The sequence below is a fragment of the Macaca nemestrina genome, chromosome 2 (genome assembly GCF_043159975.1).
Source record: "Macaca nemestrina isolate mMacNem1 chromosome 2, mMacNem.hap1, whole genome shotgun sequence".
In the NCBI taxonomy this organism is placed as follows: Eukaryota; Metazoa; Chordata; class Mammalia; order Primates; family Cercopithecidae; genus Macaca; species Macaca nemestrina.
This window is the reverse complement of record NC_092126.1, coordinates 12,214,534-12,238,283: the sequence shown is the minus strand read 5'-3', so window position 1 is coordinate 12,238,283 and position 23,750 is coordinate 12,214,534. Positions and strand designations below refer to the sequence as shown.

Genomic DNA, 23,750 nt, shown 5'->3' with positions numbered 1-23,750 from the left:
GGGAAGTTCTCCTTGATGATATCCTGAAGAGTGTTTTCCAACTTGGTTCCATTTTCCCCCTCACTTTCAGGCACCCCAATCAGACGTAGATTTGGTCTTTTTACATAATCCCATACTTCTTGCAGGCTTTGTTCAGTTCTTTTTCTTCTTTTTTCTTTAGGTTTCTCTTCTCGCTTCATTTCATTCATTTGATCCTCAATCGCTGATGCTCTTTCTTCCAGTTGATCGAGTCGGTTACTGAAGCTTGTGCATTTGTCACGTATTTCTTGTGTCATGGTTTTCATCTCTGTCTATTCGTTTATGGCCTTCTCTGCATTAATTATTCTAGTTATCAATTCTTCCACTCTTTTTTCAAGATTTTTAGTTTCTTTGCGCTGGGTACGTAATTCCTCCTTTAGCTCTGAGAAGTTTGATGGACTGGAGCCTTCTTCTCTCATCTCGTCAAAGTCATTCTCCATCCAGCTTTGATCCGTTGCTGGCAATGAGCTGCGTTCCTATGCAGGGGGTGATGCGCTCTTATTTTTTGAATTTCCAGCTTTTCTGCCCTGCTTTTTCCCCATCTTTGTGGTTTTATCTGCCTCTGGTCTTTGATAATGGTGATGTACTGATGGGGTTTTGGTGTGGGCGTCCTTCCTGTTTGTTAGTTTTCCTTCTAACAGTCAGGACCCTCAGCTGTAGGTCTGTTGGAGATTGCTTGAGGTCCACTCCAGACCCTGTTTGCCTGGGTATCAGCAGCAGAGGCTCCAGAAGATAGAATATTGCTGAACAGGGAGTGTACCTGTCTGATTCTTGCTTTGGAAGCTTCCTCTCAGGGGTGTACTCCACCCTGTGAGGTGTGGGGTGTCGGTGCCCCTAGTGGGGGATGTCTCCCAGTTAGGCTACTCAGGGGTCAGGGACCCCCTTGAGCAGGCAGTCTGTCCCTTCTCAGATCTCAGCCTCTGTGTTGGGAGATCCACTGCTCTCTTCAAAGCTGTCAGACAGAGTCTTTTGAGTCTGCAGAGGTTTCAGCTGCTTTTTGTTGTTGTTGTTGTTGTTGTTTAGCTGTGCCCTGTCCCCAGAGGTGGAGTCTACAGAGACAGGCAGGACTCCTTGAGCTGCTGTGAGCTCCACCCAGTTGGAGCTTCCCAGCTGCTTTGTTTATCTACTTAAGCCTCAGCAATGGCGGGCGCCCCTTCCCCAGCCTTGCTGCTGCCTTGCCGGGATATCACAGACTGCTGTGCTAGCAATGAGGGAGGCTCCGTGGGTGTGGGACCCTCCCAGCGAGGTGTGGGATATAGTCTCCTGGTGTGCCCATTTGCTAAGATCCTTGGTAGAGCGCAGTATCAGGGTGGGAGTTACCCGATTTTCCAGGTGTTGTGTGTCTCAGTTCCCCTGGCTAGGAAAAGGGGTTCCCTTCCCCCTTGCGCTTCCCAGGTGAGGCGATGCCTAGCCCTGCTTCAGCTGTAGCTGGTCGGGCTGCAGCAGCTGACCAGCACTGATTGTCAGGCACTCCCTAGTGAGATAAACCCAGTACCTCAGTTGAAAATGCAGAAATCACCTGTCTTCTGTGTCGCTGGTGCTGGGAGTTGGAGACTGGAGCTGTTCCTATTCAGCCATCTTGCTCTGCCAGGTTTACTTTTTAAATGTCTTTATTTATTCAACAAGCACTCATTTTTTGCCTGTAATGTTCCATCTGATTCCCTGTAAGAGCTTAATTTTGCCTCTATGGAATTAAGATATATGAGAGAGGGAAGAAATTCATGTAAACCTTCATTTCCTTTTCTAAAGTATTATCTGGAACATTGCTGACTTCTTGCAGTGTCAGGAAATTGGAACATTAGTAACCTCAGGTATGAAGTTTCTCTTTAAATTTTGTTCTTTCCCTTGCAGTTTATCTAATTGTCTCAATTCCCTTCTCTTCTTGGACGCTGTGTCACAGGTGTGCCTGTCTCTAAGGCTGTGTCTTAAAGGTGTGGAAATCCACTGGAGGACCTATACAGACCTTAATAACAAATTGTTTTTATTCTCCAACAACTGCAACATCTCCTGCCTCCCTGGGATAGTCTGCATTTATCCCCCACAGTCCTTTGTGTATGCATATGATAGAAATGCCCAAGTACTCCTCAAGCATTGATTGTTGGAGCCTGCTGAAGGTATTTTCCATTCTTAGGGAGAGGTCTTTCTGGTAATTTTTAGCTGTTCACAGTGTTCCTTGGAAATAATAATTTTCATTTGTTGATACCTGACAGTAAGCATCAGAGGAAAAGTTCCACTGGAATTCAAGAGGTTTGTCTTCACTCAGTTTCCAATTATGCTGTATTTTCCTTTTATATGCTACAAATTTGATTGATTGCTTGTTTTAAGGAATGAGGTAAATTAAGCTCAGTCAACTATCTGACATGCTTGTAGCTCTGAGACAGCTGAGGAACAGGTGGTCTAAAATGCATAGCCCTTTCAGTTAATTTAGTGGACTCACTTGAATCTAATTCTAAGAAAACCCATCAAGCTGTCAATCAAAGACCCTTGAGTGAAGAGAAGGCAAAGCAACAGGATTAAAGTAAAGCAATTATATTCGCCAAGCAGAGGACTTTATTTCATGAAAAGAAACAGCAATACCAACAGATGTTCAGTTGGATCAGCTGAAGTTTGTGTTTGTGTTTGGATTTGGATATATATATATACATTTTTTCCCCTATGACTTTTCTGAAAAAGTCCATAGAAGTGTTCTATTTTACTTTTAAGACCCAAAAAGCCACTATATAATCTCTGTTCACTGGCTGGAGTTTGCATTTTTCTTTACTATGATGGGTGAAAAAGTTTTCTGCTCTAAAAACCAGGTCCTTGGCTTTCTGTGAGTACACGTGATTTTTGAAACCTGATGTCTTCTATTCTCCATCTATTACAGCCCTAATATTTATTAAAACTCCTAAACACCCAAGATAGGTGACATGTATAACATCTAATATAAATAAGTTCTAGAATGTAAAAGAATGTTTTGTGCAGTAGGAAGTTGAAAAGAAGCAGCCCAGTAGAACAATGGTCAAAAGATATGAAGTGAGGGAGTTTCAAATGGTTAATTATTATCAGGAGATTCAACATTGGTTAGCAGTAATCAGAGAAATGCAAAACTGTATTGATCTGGATTGGTTACTGTATGGTAAATGCACCTGACAGTGATAACCTGCGCATACCCTAAGAATGATACTATATGGCATAGGCACCTGAATGTTCAGATTTTGGAGCTAAGGAATCCAGGAGTAGCCAACCTGGAGATCCATTCGTTATCTAAGAGGAACATCTGTGTCTCTAGCCCAGCCCCTGGAAACATGCCATACTAGAGATCAAGGCCCTTTGTTACCGGTTAAACGAAGATTGCCAGGTGGGGGTTGTTAGGGGGAGAATGTTAAGTGAAAATTTTGTGTAAACTGAACGCTTTCTGAAAGTGGTTGCAGTTCTTCTGCCCAGTCCACCACCACTGGACTCTCTCCCCTGTATGGAAGCTCTTGGCCGGGCGCAGTGGCTCACGTCTGCAATCCCAGCAGTTTGGGAGTCCAAGGTGGGCAGATCATGAGGTCAGGAGATGGAGGCTATCCTGGCTAACATGGTGAAACTCTGTCTCTACTAAAAATACAAAAAATGAGCCAGGCATGGTGTCAGGTGCCTGTAGTCCTAGCTACTCGGGAGGCTGAGGCAGGAGAATGGCGTGAACCCGGGAGGAGGAGCTTGCAGTGAGCCGAGATCACATCACTGCACTCCAGCCTGGGCAACAGAGCAAGACTCAGTCTCAAAAAAAAAAAAAAGCTCCTGATAACACACCATGTCTCATTCTCTGGTTCTGGGTCTCTTATTTGGCCTCTTGAACCTGGTGCCATCCTGTTAGAGTCAATAGAGTTTTGGCATAACAGTTACACACTGTGTTCTATTTGTAAAAATGTATTGAGATGTACACATGTATACTTTTCTGTATGTTCATATTTCAATAAGGAGTTGAAAAAGGATCAGAAAGAAGCAATAAACTAACACTTTAAAAAAGATGTCAATTTATACCTTTACAGATTGGCAAAGATTTGAGCAACTGAAATATCCAATATTGTTAGAGTTGTAAAGAGATGTGGTACCTTCTGCACTCTTAGTGGGAATATAAATTGGTACCCTCTTCTGAGAGAGAAAAAAAATCTGGCACTATTTAGTGGAACTGAGAATGCTCAAACTCTAGAACACAACAATCCCACTCCTGGATATAACAAAAAAATATAGTTTAGGATCTCAAGGAGAAATGTAAAAAAGATAATGAGCATAAATAACAGTTCCTTAAATCTGATATTAAAGTGCCTGGAATTGTGCTTTTCACCTATGTGGACCACATACATACATAGTAACTAATGTGGCAGGGAAATGGAGAAGATGGAGATGGGACACACCTTGTTGGATGCAAGATGAAATGCAAAAATAACTGAACTCACCAACTTAAATATGTTTATGAGTAAATGACATATTTCTCCCTTGATTCCTAGGCTTGTGGAAGAAACAGGAAAAAAGAAAAGAGAAAAAAATATTTGCAGACAAGGAAGTTCATGATAAAAAGATAATGAAGCTGGCCTGAAACAATTCAAGTTTCCAAAATGTCTCTGGAGCCACAGGAAGCCTCAGAAAGCCATCCTTGGAGTTCAGACGATGTCCTGAAAAGTCACTGAAGAAGACAAGGAATTATGAAATGACAGAACAAGCAAAGAAATTATATTCAGCTGATATAGGGAGTGGGCAAAGGGTAATAAAAGAAGAAGGCCCGGAAGTGAGATAAATCAGTGAGCAACAATACAGGCAGAAGTGAATTGGCTGAAGAGCTAATTGGGTTTAATAATTATCATCCCCTCCTCATGCACAAGCGCATCAAAGTAGTTTTGTATTCTTCATCAGAAAGATAACCTCCCCAAATCTTATAAACCTAACAGAGAAAGCCAAAGTGCCCCATCTCTAGACTCCACTCCAGACAAATGTCTTTTCATTTTTCTTTTATAGTTTGTTTTTGTTTTTGTCCCATTTATGTTGAAAGAAAAGACATTACAGGTGCCATCTGTCCAGCTGCATCACCTCTAGAACATTGCCTGGTGAGATCATAGAGGACTGCTATATCCCAAGGATTAACTAACTCTCCCATAGTTTCATTTCTTGCCTTACCTTTTCAGTACAAAATGCATGCTGTTAGGGATTACCAGAGAAGAAATTCACAGCAGAAACAGCCAAGGAGACAATCTTGCCTTCACCTGAGTCCCAAACAGGATGAGAGAGGTAATCAGAGGCATTACAGCCTCTTAGACATGTGTAGACTATTGAATTAATTACACAGTTCTGCTTTGTCCTTTGTGTCTGGAAATCAAATCCAAAAGAGCTACAAAGTCTTTGGAGAGGACACCACTAGGTCACTAGCCAGATTCACATTTTATATCATAAGGATTGATTTTTTTTTTTTTTTTTATCTAGGATTGCATAAGGAGACCATTGAAACCTACATAATTGTTACATTTGGACAGATTTTCAGCATTGTAAAGACCACGAAACCCCATCTGGCCCCCTGTAGGGTCTTATTATTGCGGTCAGGTAGCTAAATAAATGTGTAATCTGTAACTGCTGGCATAAATTACCTATTTCGCAGCCTTCTCCAGAGCATGAACAAAATCAGAGAGAGACATAGAAATTCTTCTTTGTAATACCATTTAATGTGGGCAAATTGATGAAACAGCCTATGTAGCTCTTTCATTAAGCAAGTGACCCCTGAAGGGGAATGCACAGCAGCTGGAATTATTCAGCCAATCAAGGCAAGCAGGTGTAGATGTGACCTACTGGATTCGCAGCTCAACTTCACAGACTTTACAGCTGGGTTAAACTCTTGCTGTTTTCTCAAAGCTTGGGCCTGTGTCAGCAGCAGCAGCAACAGCATCGCCAGGGAGCGTTTTAGAACACAGATCCTTGGGCCTCACCTCGGACACACCCAAACAGAATCTGCATTTAAAGATCCCCAAGTGATTCATGTGCACAATGAAGACTGAGAAGCATTGGTTTAAAGATGTGATACTGAGATGACCAAAAACTGCCCCCAAAGCTATCTGAGGTCTAAGTTCACCAGAGAGACATGAGGAAGAAGGATATATGTAGTATATTTGTTTACACGGGCTCTGGAATCAGAAAAAAAGGGATACAAACACTGGATCAACCTTTACCAGTTCTACGCCCTTGGGTAAGTTGTCAGTCTCTTTACTTTCAGGTCCCTTATCTCTAAAGTGGGACAATAATATTACTTTCTTCATAGGATTGCAATTTTCTTGCTAAGCTCAGAGCAGGTCACCTATAAGCCCTCAATATCAGTTCTCTTATGATTCGAAGGTATAGATACTGATGGCATAATCTGGGAAAGAATAATTGAGTCCAACTACCTCTGCTGCAGACCTTGATTATCCCTTGATTATAAATACTGCTGCAGGGTTCTGTGCTTGCTCTGCTTGCCTCCTCCTGGCTCAGTTCTCTGCAGGAAAACGTGGATCCTCCAATGTCAGATTCTAATACATTTCTCAGTTCCACTGATATTGGGAAAGAGATCACTTTTTACAACATGCTAAGGTCTTAGATGCTGAACAAAGTAAGATAAAGAAAATGTATAGGGATCCTTTCCATGCCAATAGCACTCACGCAAACATGGTGAATGTTCCTAAAACCCACCGGACTTTCTGTAAGAAGTGGGGCAAGTACCAACCCCATAAAGTAACACAGTACAAGAAGGGCAAGGATTCTCTGTAGGCCCAGGGAAAGTGGCATTCTAACAGGAAGCAGAGTGGCTATGGTGGGCAGACTAAGTTGATTTTCTGGAAAAAGGCTAAAACTACAAAGATTGTGCTAAGGTTTGAGTGTATGGAACCCAACTGCAGATCTAAGAGAATGCTGGCTATTAAAATATGCAAGCATTTTGAACTGGGAGGAAATAAGAGAAAGGGCCAAGTGATCCCGTTCTAAGTGTCATCTTTTGTTTTATTACTGTATTAGTCCGTTTTCACACTGATGATAAAGATATATCTGAGACTGGGCAATTTACAAAAGAAAAGTTTAATTGAACTCACAGTTCCACGTGGCTGGGGAGGCCTCACGATCATGGTGGAAGGTAAGGGAGATAAGGATATGTATAATGGGTATAAACATACAGTTAAACAGAAAAAAAATAAGTTACAATGTTTGATGGCAGAGTAGGATGACTAGAGTTGACAGCAATATATTGTATATTTCAAAATAGCTAAGAGGGGACTGCAAGTGTTTCCAACACATAAAAACAATAAATACTTGAAGTGATGGATATTCAAACAACCTGATTTGATCATTATACATTCTATGCATATAACAAAATACTACATGTACCCCATAAAAATGTACAAACATAGGCCAATAAAAAAGTGAGAGAAGGGCCAGATAGGTGCAGTGGCTCACGCCTGTAATCCCAGCACTTTGGGAGTCCGAGGCAGGTGGATCACTACGTCAGGCATTGGAGACCAGCCTGGCCAACATAGTGAAACTGTCTCTACTAAAAAAAAAAATAGAAAAATTAGCTGAGCATGGTGGTAGGCACCTGTAATCCCAGCTACTCAGGAGGCTAAGGCAGGAGAATCACTTGAACCTGGGAAGCAGAGGTTGCAGTAAGCCAAGATCGCGCCACTGCACTCCAGCACAGGCAACAGTGCAAGACTCGGTCTCAAAAAAAAAAAAAAAAAAAAAAAAAAAAAGGTGAGAGAAGACATTTATTGTAGCACAAATAACTGACAAATGACTATGAATATGTAAGGAAGTTTTATAAATCAATAACCTATTTTTAATTGGCAAAATACTTAAATATTAACTTCATAAAAGAGAATACTAAAAATGCCATAAACATGAAAAGGTGCTCAAGCTCATTCATCATTAAGGGAATGCAAATTAAAAAGACAATGAGATGCCATTATATTTTACTAGAATTGTGAAAATTTAAAAGACTGAGAACTTCAAGTGTTGCCAAAGATGTGGTACATTTTGAGGACTCCTTCACAGCTGCTAGAAGTACAAATTGAAATTACTGCCTTAAAAAATTATTTAGTGTTACATACTAAAGTTTAATATGCCTATACACTACGATTCTACTTCTGGTTAAATATAAATTTAGAAATAAAATGAAAATATACTGTATAATATGTATATAAAATATATGCACTTTTGGACCAAAATGCTTGCAAAAGAATTTTTATAGCAGTGTTTTTCATAATAGGCAAAATTTGGAATTTGAATATGGCTCAAAGTCCGTCAAGTCTAAATATATCAATAAATCATGATATATATTTATACAGTCGAGTACTTTACATACAACAATGAAAATCAACATTTCACAGTTAGTTATACGCAGAAACATGGATGAAGCTCACAAAGAAACTGAATGAGCAAAAAAAAGCCAATGCAATAGGCTGTTTTATATACAGGGGTTACCTATAGGATAGAAATTTGCCTTTTCAGGAAAAGGGAAGAATGATGACCAGGAAGACCAAAAGGTAACTTTTAAGGTTCTGGCATCCCATATCTTTACCTAGTGGGAATTATATAGGTGAACTCATGTTCTGATAGTAAATATGTGAGATTTTCCTGCATGTGTTATACTGCAGTAAAAACTTAAAACATACGGGGTTATTTAGTGGCTATAGAATCTCGGTTTGGGAAGATGGAAAATTTCTTGAGATAGATAGTGGCAATGGTTGCACAACAATGTCAATGTACTTAATGTCCCTGATCTGTACACTAAAACATGGTTAAAATAGTAAATTTTAAATTATGCATATTGTTATCACAATAACAAACTTTAAAAATAAAATAAATGCAAATGAAATCATGTAAGAAGAAAAGCTGTAAGATGACTCATGAACAGAGCATTGGTTAAAGCACAGGGGAGAGTATATAAACAGGCTTAGGTACCCCAGCAGACATTATGTTATGTGGAGCAGTGTGGGGAATTACCAGAGAAGGCTGAGCAGATGTGTGTCCTATTCCAAGGTAAATTCTGTTAACTCTGTGAAACTGGTAGTGATATATAAAATTAGTATGTAATACACAAGTTTAATCAAAGTAAGAATCAAAAGATTCCCAAATCCCAAAGCAGTTTTTATTTTGTGAAAACAAAAACAAGCAGACAGCGATATGAGAATCTAGGAGCTTTTAGCTGATTGCTGTGTCCAGTAAGAAAGATGTGGGAGGCAGAGGGCTCTGAGATATACAGTTAGGGAGGTGTCTTTGGGTATATCTAACCCTGAGCTCCTAGACCAGATTTCAGAAACCAGAAGAAATAGGATTGGTGATTGGACATTAATTTTTGTGTACATCTCAGCTAGTGAGATAATAAGAACCTAATCACAGTAATTTCTAGGATTAAAACATTGCCATCACTCAAAATTTACAATAGATGCACAACACAGCCAACTTGATAAAGCAAAGTGTCAATTTTATATATATACATGAATAAATAACTACAAAAATGAATTCTTAGGGATGTTTGCTGCTGATCTCAGTGGAGCAGCCTAGCTCAGGACATTGAATTTCTGAATTCAATGCACCTGACTTTGGATTTCCTTCAGAGCTAAGCCCACTTCCACAACTTTTATATTTCAAGTCGAGTGTTTCATAGTACTTGTATTTTGTGTCTGTTTCATTTGTTTTGCTTGTTAATTGATTTTTCATTTATTCGGTTATTATTTATCCAGACTCATTGAATTATGAATGGTGCTAATGGAATTTAAAGATGAAAGACATTGGAAACTACGCCACAGGACACTTACATCCTGGTAAGTTACATCCAAACAAGCCATTACTATAACCACGAAGTAAGTCTCCCCACATCAAACTTTCTTTTCAAATGTTCTCCTTGCTATCCCTACAGGATACCTCTTGCATTCCTTTTTTTCTAACATCTTTCCTTACACTTCATTCTTCGTTTCTCTGCTCACCGGCACTCACACTGACTTTGAATACAAGTTTAGAATTGGTCTCATGAGCTGATAACGAGAATGTATTTCCTCTCCTGTTTTAAATAACATTGTTTCCAGGTGAATTATCTCTTTCAGTTTGTGTGTACATCCTGAGAGATCATTGCCTAATTTTAAAGAAAAATGACAAGTGAAGTATGTTCTCATGATGTCTATGGAGCAGCAGCTTTTCAGTGAACATGGAAACTTGATAGTTTTAATCTCAGAGGAAAATAAAAACTAGGCAGAGACAGTAGTGGTGCATTAGACAATAAAAAATATCGAGAAGATCTGGAAACAAACAGAGAAATAGATATACTTTTAAGTTTGATTCCAAATCCAACAAACATTGCCAGGAAATAGCACAGATTAGAACTGGAAGGTATGGCTGATGGTAGGGCTCACTGCTGGACAAAGAGGAATGCATAGGCTGTTGGAATTTTTGTTTGCTTTTTCTGTCTGTGATCACAAGGGCTCATGATGCCAGAAGCTCCCAACAACAAATAATGATTCCTGTTGACCATGGTCTGTGTTGCAATTTCCACGCTTACTTGTCCATAGCATGAGCTAAGTCAATTATTCATAGCATCAGCAACTTGGCTTCCCCCATTTCCGGGATGCTTCTTCAACATTCTAATTGTAAAATGTGAACACCTAAATGCTGACATATGATGTATTAAATAAGAATCAACTGTCTCTAACTCTCCAAATTGACCCTTCAAGGGAACAGAGGCGAACTTAAAAAAAAGCCAAAAACTAGTTTTCCAGGGTCACCACCTCCCAAAAGACAAAATAGAACAAAACAAAGCCAAAACAACTTCACTCTGTATTAAAATACAAGCAGTTATGAAATTTTAACAACTGTAGACTTTAAAATTGCTCTCAGGTAGATTTTCACCTGTTCATCCCCACTGCCAGTGTTCCAGTACAAGCCCTCATCATCATATTCTGGATTGTGGCTGTCACTGCCGCCTAACTCTTCTCCCAACCTCCAATTCAAATTAATGGAGTAGACTCTCCACAATAGATCTGATCATCCATGGCGTCCCATTGTCATGGGGATTGCATTCAAATTCTTCCATGTGGAACACAAAGCCTGTCACCATCAGGTCCCAAACAATCTTTTCTCCTCTGTCCAGACTTCCCGCAGCTTGCCCCACATTTCCTGTGCTCTTCATGTGCTCACTTCTGAAGATCTCCTATTGGGCTGCCTTTATTCAAGCAGTTTCCCCTTCCAGGAACTCCTTTCATGTTAACAGCCATTTGTGTTGTGTATTTTAAAACTGGATTCTGTGGTTGCCCTCTTCCAATAAGTTATTGTGTATTTTTATTTTCCCATCCTAAGGCCTCCATGATCTGATCCCTACCTACGTCTCCCCTCTAGAACTCCCTCTTTTCTTCTTCTTCCGAGGTCTCTATTCTCTATGGGCTGATTCTTCCTTTTCTCCTGGTACATTTCTCCTATTCCTGGTACATTTCTCCTATTCCTGTCTCAGGCTTCTGCGTATAAACCATTACTGTATGTGAATCTTGCCTCCATGGTCACTCCTAGATAGGTTAGGACTCCCTGCCAACGTTCTGACTTATCACACATTAGTTCTTTATTCACACATATTCACTTTCTATGTAAATGGGTAATTTAGCTAGACTGAAATCTCCCTGAGGTAAGGGGTAGTGACCTGTTTGTCCTTTGCCTACATCTACAATGTAGTAACTATTCACTGTTTGTTGAAAGACCTCAATATAATAATGAAATAAATATAACTTTAAATAAATATAAAATATATATTAATCATAATAAAAAATAATAAAAGTACATTATAGAATAATTACAAACTGTCAAACCACCATCATTTTCTCCACTAAATGAAATGACTTATCCAAGAGAATGTGTCTTCATAAAACATCAGAATTTGAGAATATTTTTAACTAACTGGAGAAAAGGCATGTTTTCATTTCTTAAATATCTGAATTGTATACTATTAGGAGATTTTATTTATTTCAAATTCACACAATCTCATGTGTAAGTGTTCTTTGAGGTTACTATGTTTAAAGTACACAATAAGAATAATTTAAATTAATTTCCTTGTTTATGCATAAATTTTTTGCTAAAGCATTTATAGTAGTAGTATCTGATATATTAAACTATCTCCTTAAAATATGATTGGCTATCAAATACTTTGAAACAAAATAATATAAAAAGCAAAGCATACAATCAAATACTTTTCCTCAAATTCCATGGATTCTAATGAAAGGAATGTCAGTTGGGATATTTTTATTATGTTTAAGCTTCTAATATTATCAGTTACATTTTAGCCGGTTCACACAACCCTAATGTTGACTGAAAATTGCCACGTGCCCTACATATTTCTCATGTGAACACATTTATAACATCTTTTTTAAATGGGAAGCTTTCTCAAGTTAGAGAAGTCTTTAGTATTATTGTTACAGCTATGATTTGGGGGTACACTGCCGTGGGCAAACAATAATGAGGGTCACTGAATCAAATCTGGACTTTGGGCAGAAGGCTCAGAGGTATTATGGTGCCCATTCTCTCAGCATATTGTGAAAAGAAATTCTTGGGTTTGGGCATAGCTGAATACACTGTGGAACTGCACTCCACTCAAGGAATCTATTCTGTTCTTTTTCCTAAGACAGATATGACAGCAACACTGCACCTTACACTTGGGTGCCAAGTGATCTGAGATCAGATTGTTTAGCAGAGTGCTAAGAATTGCCAGGCTTCAAGCAGTCCATGTAGAAAATGTGGGGGCTTTGGTCCTGTAGGACTTGAGTTTGGGCACAGCTCTTCCCTCTGGGAGAAGACCAAAACATTCATATGAGGCAACATGGGGGGGCCTGAGGTAACTCCTTAGAAATTCTGGCTGCCATCTCCATGCACACCTTCTCTATTCACAGGCTCTTATTTTCATGATGACTGAGTTGACACTGAGTCCAAAATATTTTTTTCTTTCTCTCTAAGGCACTGAATATAGAATGGCCTGGAAACTTGACTTGTTAACCACAAATCAAAGGAGAAATTAATCTTTCAGTGATAATTGCATGAATATAAGAACACAGAAAAAAAGGCAAAGCAACTATTCTTTCTGTGAATACCTGCTCATGCCTGTTAAATCATCTATCCCTCCAATGCCTCTGTGAAGTAGATGTTACTAGTCCTCTTATAAAACTAGAAAAACTCCTTAAAACTAGAAAAAGGAGAATCAGTATGCTGAATAAATGACTCAAGACTTCATTGCTCTTGAAAGGCAGTCTTGTCCGAATCCAGGCACCGTTTGTTGGGGCAGATTTTCTATGATTCTCTTCAGAGTTACTATAAACACAAAACAGTTTGTTATATAACTATACAAACTGCATGAGTGAGTCATTTTGTGTTATCTGCAGGCCCAAGATACTGTGTCCGTTACTTCCTTTTTTCATTCCTACTCCATGTAATCCTCCACTTGAGTAGATTTGCTCAAATTCTAATTAAACCAAAAATCAGGGTTTTTCCAAGTTTCTTTAATTGATGAAATCCATTTAAAAAGTAAAGTCTAACTCAGAAATCCACGATATATAAATGACCACAGAGAAACTGCTTTGATTGAACTTGGGGTGGGAGATCCACAGCCCCACCTTCTACTCAAATATAAATAAGGTGTCCCTGAACACTTTTTTGAATATTGAAGTTTCATGGACCATGCAATTTGAAAGCCACCGCTTTCATCAGAAAGTTTGCTATAGAAAACAAGTATCATGCCTAGCCTTGAGTTTTCTGGTTATCTTTCTCTGTCTTGGACAGAGAAGGCCATTCCCAGCAGGGGAAGGGATGGTGGCTCACAATCTGTTGAGCTGCAGCAGCAGCAAATGAAGGACAGAATTTTTCTAAAGTTTTAACTCACAAAATGGGAAAAATTACCTCATTACCCCAGAGGCCTGTTACTGCAACTCAATTGTATGGTATACAAATGTTTATGTCATAAAAGTTATGCTTTCTATATATCATGTTGGAAATTCAACTACCCTCACCCTTACAATAAACTCCTATGACATTGTGTGGATTTGCAGTTTGAGTCCATTTGTCTTTCTGATCCATTAATAGTGCATTTATCATCAAATGAACTTAAAATGATTTGCTGCTGTCTGCTTTCAACAGTGTGGATAACCAAGGCATTGACATTGACTGGTGAATTTCACTATAGGGCAGAGATTATGAGTATACAGGAGGCTGGTACAGATTTAATGAAAAGAGAGAATAACAGATTCAGGAGAAGGTAGAAATCAGAACAAAATGCAATCACTGAAAAATTTACCCTTTGTTATAGTGCTTCTGCAAATATGAGGTTACAAACACAGCTCCTCTTTCTGACATTGACAAGGAGTTTACATCGTTACCTACAAGTGTTTACATTGTTCCTGCATCAATAGATTTTACTTACTGATTTGTCCCCAGAGCCTAAAGTGAAAATGAATATTATGCTTGTCTTTATTGTTGGGTGGTAAGAAAAAGAAGGTTTGTGTGAAACCAGTGTTGCCTTGGCCTCAATTTGTCATTTAAAAAAAGGTAAAGATATTCAGCTGCTTCAGTGGGTTAATCAGATAGTCATTTCAGAGACTGTAATATCAGACATCAACTCTCTAGGGGCTCCTTCAGCCATTACACCTATACAATCACTTCTACCTTTAAAACAATCAATAGTAACAACAATAACAAAAAGTGACTTTTCTGTTCCTTCTAGGAATTATCCAGTTTCTGCTTTCAAAGCCAAACAATAAGCCATCTCCTAACTCAATCTCCACATTACCAGCTTCATTCTAGATTCTAAAACTTGACTTTCCTTAAGGCTCTAATCTAATTCTCCCCTTTCAAAGAGCAGTGAGCACCACCTCAGGAACTCCATGGTGTGTCTCAAGATTTCAAGCTGTTTGGGGTGGCCCTGAACTTGCCCAGAATTCATTGAGTTACCTTAGAAGTATCCATGAAAGAGAGAGGAGACTGTCTTCAAGCAGTAAGTCTAACCAAACCATTAAGTGGAAAATAGGAAGAGCAGGAAAACTCTGGGGAGGAGCAATGAAAAGGAAAACTGGGGTCCAGATGTAGAATTTCTCCATTTTTTTATGAAGAAACTAATCCACACTAATATAAGCAAGTATTAAACATTGCCACCGAGTTTCCTAATTTCTGCAGCCTTCAGCTTATGACAGTCTTAGGATTCCAAGAGGTAATCTTAGGATCTGATCTTCTAAAACTGCCTTTGTGAAAACTGTAACAGTGAGAAAATTATGACTGTGAAGGAGGTCTGTTGAGCTGCTGCAGCAGCAAATGAAGGACAGCCTTTTAACCAACCCCAACTTGCCTTTTACCTCTAAACCGCCTTTGGTCATTCCTGGACATGGGCCAAGTTAATTTTGGGATAAATGTTTATAGTTTAAGTGAAAATAGGCTTTCCTAAAATTAAACCACATTTTTAAAACAATGAAAGTCCATCAGGTTAGGAAGATGAGAGGGGTCTGAATTCTGCAAAGACCTAGGAATAAATGATTACCAGTCACTGTTTTGGAGATCACAAGATTTGCAACTTCCCCAATTACTCCTATAAATAACCACACTATTATAGAACCTTTGGCCTATTGGCCTTTTAAGATGTCTTTTTAGACTTTCACATTTCTGACTAATGGATAACTCTACCCAGACCACAGACTGCTCTATGACCTTTACTTGGAAGTGGATACAGAGCATGAGAACTGTTTTTTACACACCTATATTTGGATTCCTCACCAATAAGCATTCCCCATTCTTTAACCCCTAGCCCACCAAACTATCCTTGAAAAACCCTAGCCTCCAAATTTTCAAAGAGGCTAATTTTAGTAATAATAAAACTTCTGGTCTCCATTTAGATGGCTCTATGTGTATTAAACTCTTTACTGCTGTATTAGTCTGTTTATACGCTGCTGATAAAGACACACCTGAGACTGGGCAATTTACAAAAGAAAGAGGTTTAATGGACTTACAGTTCCATGTGGCTAGAGAGGCCTCACAATGATGGCAGAAGGCGAAAGTTACCTCTTATTTGGTGGTGGCAAAAGAGACAGCTTGTGCAGAAAAACTCCCATTTTTAAAACCATTGGATCCCATGAGACTTATTCCCTATCACGAGAACAGCACAGGAAAGACCTGCCTCCATGATTCAATTACCTCCCACTGGGTCCCTCCCATAACACATAGGAATTCAGGATGAGATTTGGGTGGGGACACAACCATACCATATCAATTACAACTCCCCTAGCTTGATAAATCAACTGTTTCTGGATAGCAGGCCAAAAGAACCCATTAACTAGTTAGATATCTGGGGGCTCATCCAGGATAGCCCTTGTGGCTACCTGCCTGTGGCTTGGCAAACCCTCATTGGCAAAGGATCTGAAGGCCAGCCCAAGCAGCCACCTAGTGGGAAATGGATACACTTCCCACGTCCACTGGGTTTGTTTCAGTCTGTCCTCATCTGCCACCACTGGTGGTTCAAGTCAGGGGAACTATTGGAATCATACTTCAGACTTTTTATTTACTCCCCAATAACTTAGATTATCCATTTTTCTTCATTAATGCATGAAGAAACTCCTCACAGAAATTCAGTTGGTGGGATGAATTTCCAATATCCCACACATTTTTCCATAAATGTATTGTGATCATGTCAATACAAACCTGATAATGTAATACAAACATGATAATGTAAATAAGCCTGCAGATGCATTTTTTTAGAAATTCTATTTGAGATAAATCCCTCACTGTTCAGCTTCTCTCTAACCCTTATGATGAGGAAACAACACTGTGAGGAACCATCTTATGGAAAGTAAAAGCATTCATTGGCTGCCACAGTCAATGCCAACACTGAACTCTTTCACCCAGAAGAGAAGGCCAATGCTTTGACAGTTTCCGCTTCTACTTCTTTGCATGCCCACCCACCCAAGGTGCTCTCTGAAATTTAAAATTAAAATTCTGGTAAGGAAAGCATTTTCCCCCTCAACTCATCTGAATCTACAATATCAAAAGAGGCACCCATGTAGAGCAACTCCCAGAATTAGACAAGAACCCTCTGTCTCAGGCAAACTCAACAGTGTGACAAAAATCATGTAACTTTGGTATGATGGAGGGAGGAGTGCAACATACTCACTCTTTCAGAAACAACAACAGAACTGCACAAAACTGTCAAAACCACTATTTCAGTGCTCTGAAAATTGGCCAAAGACATGAAACAAACAGAGGCACATGTATTCATTAAACTATTTAACTTCTCAGAAGGACAGCATCTTTTCCCCATACCATCCCAGCCTCCACTCTTTCTCAGTGTGGTCTTTCAACCAGGGCAGGGATTAGTGCCTTTATACAAAAGGACCAAGAAAGATCCCTCAGCCCTTCTAAAATGTGAGGTTCTAACAAAAAGACAGCTGTCCGTGAACAAGGAAACAGGCCTTCACTAGACACCAACTGTGCTGGAGCCTTTATTTCAGTCTTCTGGCCTCCAGAACTGTAAGAAATAAATTTCCATTGTTTCTAAGTCACTCGGTCTATGATATTTTGTCATAGCAGCTCTAACAGACTAAGATACCCTTCGTGAATCTGGAGAAAAGCTATTAAGATAGGCCTTATTCAAAAGACTCTAAATTAATAGACATATTAATTTTTAAAGTATTATAAAGCTCCGTTAATTTTAAAATGGATTATAGAATAGGAATTCAAGAATAGCACTGTCCAATATAACTTTCTTCAATTATGAAAATACATAGCTGTGCAGTTTGATACATTGGCTGCTATTCACATGTGGCTTTTGAGTACTTAAAATGTGGCAAGTATGACCAAAAAATTGAATTTTTTATTATATTTCATTTTTAATTAATTAAAATTAAAATAGCCATATTTGCCTAGTGGCTACCTTGTGAGACAGCACAAATCTAGACAAAAACTAAATATATATTATAATTTGGTTTATGGAAAATGGATATTCAAAAACAATGGAGAAGGAAGGGATAATTGTCACAAACTACAGAATACTTTTTAAGGCTTTCCACTTAAAAAATACAAATTAAGGTAATGTGATACTATTTTTACTGAATTAAATTGGCAAAAGAAAAAAATTACCCATTATTAAGCAAATTGTTTTCTAATGTATAGAAGAATGTGGAAACTTGATCTTTAAGACACTGCTAATTGCAGTATCAAGGAATCTAGTTTCTGGAAGAAAATTAGGTGTGCATATGAAATAATTTAAAATTGTGCTGATAGTTGACTCAAGAATTCCACTTGTAAGTAATGGCTTTAGGAAAATAAATTAAATGAGCTAAGTATTGGTATGGGCTGAATTTAACCCCCACCCCAGAGATGTTTGGAAACATAATCCTCATGGTGGTGGTATTAAGATATGAGGCCTTTGAGGAAGTGATTATGTCTTGAGGGCTCTACTATCCTAAATTGATTGTGCTTTATGAAAGGGCTGGAGGGAACTAGCGTAGGCCCTTTTTCCTCTTCTGTTCTTCCACCACGTGAAGACACAGCATTTGTCCCCTCTTTTGCCCTTCTGTCCCTTTTACCATGTAAGGACACCTAGACAGTACCATCTATGAGGAATGGGCCCTCATCAGACATCAAAGCTGGCAGTGCCTTGATCTTGGTCTTCCCAGCTCCACAACTGTGAGAAAATAAATCTATACTGTTCATAAGTCACCCAGTCTCAGGTATTTTGTTACAGCAGCGCAAATCAACTGAAGCAAGTGTGCTCACTACTGTTTACAACAACAAAACACTGGTAGTAAGTTAAATATTGAAAAACAGAGGACTAGTTAAATTGATTTCTAGTCCTAGTTAATCTATTGATTAAATTAAATTAATCAATAGATTAGTCAATTAATCAATCAATTGACTAATCAATTGATTAAATTGATTAAATTGTATTGGTAAAATAGTGTACATTAATATTTATTGAACAGAAAATATGATTGTTAGTATACACAAAAGGTGGTTGCAAAACATTAGCAAATGTATTATTTCATTAATATATATTCCATTCTTTTGATCTCTTTGTCTATGTTTATCTGTCTTTAGATCTATAGGCAGGGAAATCAATAGAGCAGCAGGGCTCATCTCTGGGTGATGAACTTATGGGCATAGCAATTAGGAATCTCTGTTGGCAAGTACACAAACGAATTCCCCTTATGCAAGCACTGTATATTTAAGAAGACTGAAAAAATAGATAAACCTATATTGAATTTAACTGAGGAGAGAGACATAGAGAACAATGGAAAAAATATGTATCTAATGATGCACACAAGAGTAGGAGAATTTCATGATACACAGCTCTACAGCTCTCTCACAACAGATTTTTAAACCTGCAGGGCTCCTAATGGTCCAGACATTAATCCTTTACTTGCCAGACTAGGAGATAGTCAAGAGGATACAGGGAAGAGCCCAAGTAGCAAGGGTCAGGAGCGTGGGGAAGACTCCAGAAATCAGGTCGTTAGCTATGGACCAAGCACTATAGAAATATGTCAATATTTTAACCACCAGTATAGCTGTACTAATGCAAACAAGCTGATTATCAGCCTTGTCTATGTCTTTATCTGTACATACCATGTTTACCATTTGTATTCCTCATCAGGTCTCTAGTCTGCTTTTTTGTTAGAAGTATGTTTCAAATATTTTCTTAAGAATACTTGAAATTTCTCAAAATGTATGTAACCAGCTAAATAGATCTATAGGTAGGTAGATAGATAGGTACTACTATCTACTACTAGATAGATAGGTAGGTAGGTAGGTAGATAGATAGATAGATAGATAGATAGATAGATAGATAGATAGATAGAGATATAAACATTGATATAGAAATATGTGTCCAATAATAACATTTCTGAACTTAGGACCCTCTTGTTGACTTATTTAAAAAAATGGTAAACAGTCGGCCATTCATACCTACAGGTTTTGCATCACAGTTTCAACCAACTAGGAATTAAGTATACTAAAAAAAAAAAATAAAAAATAAAAAATAATATAAATTTACAAATTTAAAAATACAGTATAACAACTATTTACGTAACATTTATGCTGTATCTGGTATTAGAGATAAACTAGGGATGATCTACAGTACACAGAAGGATGTGCATAGGTTATATGTAACTACTACACCGTTTTATAGAAGAGGCTTGAGCATCTTAGGTTTCAGTATCCTCAGAGGGTCCTGGAACCAATCCCCCAGTGATACCAAGGAAAAACTATCAGTTATTTTTCCATGGGCTTCCTAATGCATATATTGCAACTGAGGAATCTGGTAGAAGTCAGATGTTTTTTAAAATTTATTTTATAAGAACATTATTTTTTTTACCTGAAAGCTCATATTTTTTTAATCCTTATAGATCATAGGTTTTACAATGTGTGTCTTTGTGATTAATCTTGCCTAGAACTCTATGTTCAGTCTGAAGACTGATCTTTCTCCCTCAGAGTTAATTTTCCTCTATTATCTGTTTAATGATTGCCTCTACTCTGCCTGTTCTTTCTTCTCATGAAGTGCATATATTAATATGTTAGGTCTATTAGGACCTATATAAGAACTCTAGGTCTTCCAAGGCTTTTATTTTCTCCATTGTTATTATCAATTCCTTTTTATCTTATTCAGTGTTTTGAGAAATTTCTGGTCCTTGATTATTCATATCACTAATTGATGTCTCAACATTGACCAGCTTGCTCTTCAATTGCTATAAAAGTTGTTTAATTGTAAACCCATGTCTTATTAGTACAAGAAAGTCTCTTTGCTACTGTATTTGAATCCCCTTAGGCTTTTTAAACTTTAATTCAGATTTCCATTTGTCTTCTTCTAACAGTTCCATTTTACAGGTTCTGAATATTTTTCTTTGACATTTCTTTCTGACCTACCTACTCCCAACTCCATTCTATTATAGATGAACAGAGATTCTTCTGCCAGTCCACTGGTCTAAGTAATCATTATTAAAATAAATCTAAGTGGTGATAGAAAGCCACAAGCACTCTTTCCCATATCAGATTAGATTATTTGGGGTATACTATTGAGTGCTGAGGTTCTTTACATATTCTAGATACTAGCTCTTTGTTGGATATGTGGTTTTCATATATTTTCTTCCAGTCTATAGGTTGTTTTTTCATCCTTCTAACAGTGTTTTTCACTGAGCAAAAGTATTTAATTTTGATAAAGTTTGATTTACTGATTTTTTTCTTTTTAAGAGATCATGTTTTTGATGTCATGATTAGGAATTTTTCCCATCCCACAGACTTTTTCCTATAATTTCTTCTCAAACTTTTATGTTTAAATCTATTATTTATTTTCTATGGTGTAAGGTTTAGGTCAAGATTCTTTAAGATTCTTTATTTTTTCTTCTCTTTCTTTCTTTCTTCTTTTTTTTTTTTATTTTTGCCTATGGATATCCCAACTATTTTTAGAAAAGATGTTTTTTCTCCATTGAATGATATTTGTACCTTTGTCAAAAATCAGTTGGTAGTTGATTTTACTTATGTGAAGCTATTCTTGGATTCTGGGTTATACTTTAATCCTTAATAACTTTAGAGAAAATAATTCTCTGGTCGTGGCCTTAAATGTACATATAAGGCGTACCTGATTGCCCTGTAACATGTTCCTTGATTTTCTAATTTTTCTTCTTCCTTTCTTCCCCCCGTATCCTCATAGAATTATCTATATGGGTTAACCATCAGTTTATCAGTTTATTAATCAAATCAGAGTATTTCTTTATGAAGATAGTTCTGCATGAATTTTTTTTGATGAGGGAGAGACATAGATGATTTTAGGTAAACAGATATAGAACTTCCTTTACTGCGGTAAAGGAATATTGTCTAATATTTTCATTCCCAATTGTTGTAACTCTTCTTCAGATACATTATTTCTACAAATATTCTGTTTTTCTGCCTTCTCTGTATAATTTTTTGTTTACTTTTATCTATTTGTGGCTTTCCATTTTAAGTATTTTCCAACTTATTCTTCATGACCATGTATGTTTACCAGTAATTTTTTTATTTCCTTTCCAATTTTAGCACAACTTTTATTTCTGAAATGGCTTTAATTATTTTCAGTTTTTAACTGAATTGTACTATGTCCCTTTTTAACTTTTTACATTAAAAATCACCTTTTATTTGGTCTTATATCTTTTTATTGTAATATATCTTTAAGAATCTATACTCTTCTCAATTTATTTAATACAATGGAAAGCTGTTTTGTGTTACCTTTGCTTCAGTTTTTAGGATTAATGATTCTGCTGACATGTATGTTACAGGTGGTATGACATAGTAGTTAGGGGTGGTAATATCAGATTGCCTGGTTGCTAATCTCATCTACTACCTTCTTAGATATATGATTTACTTAACCTTGTTATGCTTTTTTTAATCTGTAAAATAAATGCATAATAGGAAGTTAATTGTGAGAACAGTACCCCTTGGGAAGAGATTCCTTTAATTTAATAGAGTCCTAAGAAATGCATTGGTAAGAGGAGCACCACAATTGTTGAAAAATTCTTTAGTGTAGATCAGAGAGGACAGTGGAAGACAAATTATGGAACTGAATTTCATGATTTCAGTGTAAAATAGGATTCTGGAATGACAGATTTCATGTGACAGTGCTTAATCTTTGGAGTCAGTTATATATCTACTGTATATAACCATAGAATTATAGGAGTGGTCAGAATGTTTTAACCCACATGAGTCTGTGTCAGTGACTTATTAATTAATGTTTTCTTAAAAACAATATAGATGAGCAATATCTAACTCGTTGCTTCATCTGTATAACCAAAAAACAAAACTCTCAGTCTGGTGTGCACAATCTTGACCCAGGTCAGTATACAGGAAATTGAAGGTCTTTTCTGAGTTCACAGACCTAAGTCAGTCCCCCCAGAGATCCTTGATGGAGGGAGGATTGGTACTTTTGTGAGAAGACTGTGCTGCAAAGCCACGCATGTATATTATACAACTTCCTTTAGACCTTTCCACAGAATAACCTGCTGCTAAAAACTAGGTGAGTGTGTCCTGGGGAAAGAAATATCTAGCATTTCTGTGGGCCATTAATATAGATTCTGAATGTAAGAGAGACTCAAAAAGCTGCTGTGGTTCACAGGTCAGAGTGGGGCTTATAAAAGGCAGGTGATAAATGTAGTCTTTGCTTAAATCTATTTCACTGTGAGTCTAGCAGATCCAAAGACCCAAATTGAATTTATTTCACAGTAACCAGCATCTGGCGGATTGCTTTCATAAACTCTTCTACCAGTGGAATAAGGGCTTTTATAGTAGAAATAGTTGTGAAAACATTTGGAAGCCCACCCTTCCCAATAAAAACAATAAATATCACATACATGGCGGCGAGTGCGTAAATTTTTGTCCTCATCAAAGAGTTGAAAGATTTAAAAGTGATGATTTCTATCATATTCTTACTTGTCTGTTTGGTCCGTGCAAAGCTAAATGAGTTTGGAAAACTATTGTGAATGATTAGTAAACGTAATGAGGTTAAATGCACCTGCCATTTCAAATGTGGTATATTTAAACAAATTAACAAAACTTCTGTCACCTAGTTTGCAGCTACTGACATGGTAAATGATGTTTTCTGAAATCTGATCTGAAAGTACAATTAGAAATTTATCACCTTGGCAGGGCACGGTGACTCACGCCTGTAATCCCAGCACTTTGGGAGGCCAAGGCGGGCAGATCACTTGAGGTCAGGAGTTTGAGACCAGCCTGGCCAA

At 37.7% G+C, this 23,750-nt stretch overlaps 1 pseudogene; it reads left to right on the top strand.

Moving 5' to 3' along the window:
- The first annotated feature begins 6,669 nt into the window (after positions 1–6,669).
- Positions 6,670–6,984, top strand: LOC105470992 (large ribosomal subunit protein eL42-like; annotated as a pseudogene).
- Positions 6,985–23,750: the final 16,766 nt, after the last annotated feature.